Genomic DNA, 4,319 nt, shown 5'->3' on the forward strand with positions numbered 1-4,319 from the left:
AAAAAAAAAAAAAAAACATATAATATGTTTTTTCCATCTTTCATTTTCAGGATCTGTGTTTTTTCATGGGCATTGACTGGGAGAGATCACAGAGCCACAGTTGTGACAGGGAACTCATACCTTGACAGGAGGGATGAAAGGCTGGAATAGAGCGAGGTCAGACTTGCCGAGGGAATATTTCACAAAGCCATCAGTCTCATGTAGAAAAAAGCAGTGTTGGTAGAGATGTGACATCCGCTGCCCTGTTTCTCTGTTGGCCCCTCTCCCTCTTGACCAGTGACACAGCAGCAAGGTGTGAAATTTCCACCGGCTACGTGCGTGTGCATGTGTAAGACATCAATAGTGTGTGCTCACAAGAATGTTTTACTTATATAATTGTTTGTTCCTTTTTGTTCCTCTCTTATTTGCCCCCTGCGGTGTGCCAATGAACATGATGCTAAAGACCAAAAATGTGTGAAAATGAAGGTTGAAAATTCACGCACAAAAAAAGACTTTCTCTCTTCCACTTTCTTACTTCCTCGCAAGCTGTGAAATAGTACTAACAAAACATAATCATCTCCATCAGCTACTGAAAATTGGCTATCAGGATTTGATGAGGCACTCAAATATCAACAAAAACAAGATGTATGTGAGATTCGAAAGAGTGGTCGGACTCTTCAGCAGCTGGCTTGTATCTCTAGCTTTCAGTGAATTTACACCTATTTACATTATGTTGAGTAGCCAAAATGGGAAATTCTATATTTGTTGTGTACAGGGGGAGTGATTTATTAATCTGTAATCGAAAAGAAAGCACAATAATTTTTTATAATCTGCAGACTCTGGCACCTGCGGTTGTATTCTCTTTGTTCCTTCTCTCTCGTTCTTTTCCAGGCGCTGTCTCTTAGACCTGTACAGGTTTTCAGGCTCACTGGAGGCATTCCAATTGATCCATCAATTTGGCAAAGCAGCGTGTGTGAAGCATAAGAGTCATTCCCTCGGGATACACGCGAACATACACAGACACGCATGTGCTAATAGACGATCTATGTTGATTATTTGGCTTTCCCGGTCTGTTTTTACCGGCACTATGCCTCAGAGGTGACGCTCTTGCTGTTGGTTAGGTCCTCTGAGTCTTGGTTCCCTTTGTTTTTATATATTGGCCTATATGGTTTTTACCAAACTGTTCAGTGAACCCTCCCATATCATGGTATATTCTCTGCTAGATGACAGTCCTGTTTGTGCTTCCCCTCACTGATTACAGTGCTGTCAGTCACAACCTAATATGGTGCACCAGCGTGTGCATGCATGACTGTAGTCTGTTCTGAGCTCTCTCACACACACACACACGGAAAAATCATTACTTCCTATATGCATACACATACAACCGAAGCCATATAGGTGTCAGCTAAAAACAAGATAATTAACTGTAAAATGTTCGTAAAGTCTGTGCACTATAAATCAAATGAAGCACAGCATTGACTAATCAACAACATGATATCTACAGTATGCCCATATCCTTATGGGTCTTGCAAGCTCATTAAAAAGCGACGAGCTTACTTGCATGATCTAGATGATGTGACGCAACTAATTAAAAGGTGCCACACTGTAAGGTCTCAATTTGCTGATGAGCTAAATCAGGACATTCTCTTTCAGGGTTGAACGATCTCAGCACTCATGATTGACATTTAAGATAAAAACAATGGTGTTTCTGCATATATACGCGACAGATACAGGCACTGTTCTTCTTGCGGTTATCTAATCAGTTGCTCTGTCTTCTGTCTTTGTTCTCTTTTCCTCTCTGTTTTCTGGCATCTGCCTCTCTTGCCGTCCATCCAACCCCTCTTGTCTACTTGGGGACTCCAGTGATGGCTTCAAAAGGCAAAGTTCGAGGTGAGTTATGGCTGCGTTTCCCTGCTCTGCCTCTAACTCAGCCTGACAGAACTAACAGCAGTAGAGTGAAACTGGATTTAGTTTTTTATTCCAAATAATTGACTGATGCTTCAGTTTGTTCTGAATTCTCTTGTTTTAATGTTTCTGTTTGCTTAATTCCCAAACAGTCACATTTTAATCTTTTGATGGAAGGTAGTTTTTAAATTGGCAGGGAGGTTTTTAAGGTTTTTTGTGATACAGCAATTTAAGCTTTTCTTTCAGCTTTCAAACGTGCTGTTTTGTTTTTATGGGATTTTAGTATGCATTGTTTACTCGTCATTACCAAGTCAGTGGGAAACGTGACTGACAAAATGGTTTGCTTGGCATCAGAATGTGTCTTCTGGTTTTAAAATGGCAGCATCCTCATATTATAAAGCTCATCTTAGTGTGTTGATAGTGTTTTTCATTTTTGGCAGTAAATTATTCAAGCTCATAAACACTGAAGAGGACGGTCCGAGGTCATCAGATTAATAATTGAGTATTTAATTGTCTGATATTGCCCTTTACTATTGCCAGACTCTGGAAAGGTGGCAGTAAATTACAGTGATCAAAATCTTCTCCATCATTCCCTGTGTCTGCAGGATGGCTGTGAGAGCGGATTATAGATCAGAGAGAGGCAGAGAGGAGAGGCAGAGTGTTTATTTGAGAGGAGATAACCTGATTTCATTCAGCTGTGTGCTTCAGTAAATATGCCTCTCAAAACTACGAATTTAGTCAACCAGGACTGTAATCTCTTTCTGTTTAGTTACCATCTTTGGCTAATGATTAGAGAAGCAAGGGTCACATCCTGTGCAGAAAAGACAAACAAACTTGGCATGTGCACAAATCGTTAATTGTATTAACAAATAATTGGTCAATTGTGATTATTGGTGGACGTGATAAAGTTATAAAGCATTTTTATTAAAGAATCTGAGCCAAACTTAAAAATAAAGGTATAGCACAATATGTGTTTGCATGTGGAGTTAATATTTTGGAAATAATCAGAATAAGAGCCAATCAGGGTAAAGATATCTCGCTTAAACACCTTGATCACAAGTGGCCCATCTAGACAAAAAAATGTATTAGTCGAAAGAAAAAAAGTGTAAATGATCTTTCCAATTACTTTCTGTTTTTAGAAAATCTAAATTCTTTCTGCACATGCTCATCCAATGGAGTCTAAAGTGTTCCCCTGGGAAGACGCACCACACTCTCCTCCATTGTTTGTCGTTCATGAGCACTCCACCACTTTTCCGTGTGGTGCATTATTCCCAGGGGACCAGTATTTAAAAAAGGTATGTTAACTAGGATGATTCTAAATCCTAGTGGGTAGCTGGCCTTCTGTTTAATAACTGTAAAAACTGATAAAACTGTTGCTTTTGTACAGAGAAGCAACACTAAACCTACACAGGTATTCTGTATTTCAAGTCCTTGAAGCAAGGTTCATTGTTTTCAAAAGGCTGATTGTTGTGGAGTGATAGATTTAGTATATTTATCATGTCAAAACCCTAGTCTCCATTTTCTTCCTCCTCCTTCTTCTCATCCTTAGCAACATCATTGGTAATAACAGCATCAACATCACATGTTTCCCCTTTACAGTTCACTATGCAGGGTTTCCTCTTTTTCCTGCTGCGTCTGAATGCGTAACTCATTTTAACTCTCACTCTCCAGGAGCATGTGTTTGACTGTAAGATCTCCGTCTCATTCACTGTTGACCCCCTCCTCTCTTTAAAGGCCACTCTTACCTGGCTGTCATCCTTTTCTATCTTACTGTGACAGTATAGAAAATCCATTGCACTCTTAATAGGGGAACAGAGGGTGTGTAGATCAGAGTCAAGCACATGTCTCCCTCCTGCCTCTCTCGCCAATATAATGAGGCTGTTGGTAGGAAAACATAACAAGCCAGATAAGATTCATGCTGATCAGTGGGCAGATAAAGGCTCAGTTCACCTCAAAGCACTAGTTCACCAGTTAATGTGTGTACGTGGCAGAGACATATGTATGTGACTGAAGGACTGAGTGACTGGTTAAGGGTTCCTATTGCATATAGTCATTTGTACTGTATATGTGTATATAGTGCAGCCAATCAGTACAGCACCAGAGATTAATTTACCTGTCCATATATTTTTTTCCTTTTTTTTCCTAGCAAAAGATTAAATCAGGGTTATTTTTAGAAAATGTGACAACATAATGGTGTCAGTGTCAAATGAGTGCAAATGAATATGAAAAAGGACCTTATTAAACATAACTCACATATATGGCACCTGTACAGCGTGTGTGTGTGTGTGTGCAATTGTGGGCACAAAACACAGTTTCTGGGGTGCCTGGTTATCTGAGTCGGTAGAGCTGGCATCCCATATATGGAGTTGCTACAGCGGCCCGGGTTCGAATCCGACCTGCGGCCCTTTGCTGCGTGTCATCCCCTCTCTCTCTAA

At 40.1% G+C, this 4,319-nt stretch overlaps 1 protein-coding gene across 1 annotated transcript in view; it reads left to right on the plus strand.

Moving 5' to 3' along the window:
- Positions 1-4,319, plus strand: part of cadm2a (cell adhesion molecule 2a) — a 122,137-nt gene that overhangs the window by 55,472 nt on the left and 62,346 nt on the right. The gene's annotated exons all lie outside the window — the stretch shown is intronic.

The sequence above is a fragment of the Morone saxatilis genome, unplaced genomic scaffold (assembly GCF_004916995.1).
Source record: "Morone saxatilis isolate NCDOM2014 unplaced genomic scaffold, NCSU_SB_2.0 Contig20, whole genome shotgun sequence".
NCBI classification, from domain to species: domain Eukaryota; kingdom Metazoa; phylum Chordata; class Actinopteri; family Moronidae; genus Morone; species Morone saxatilis.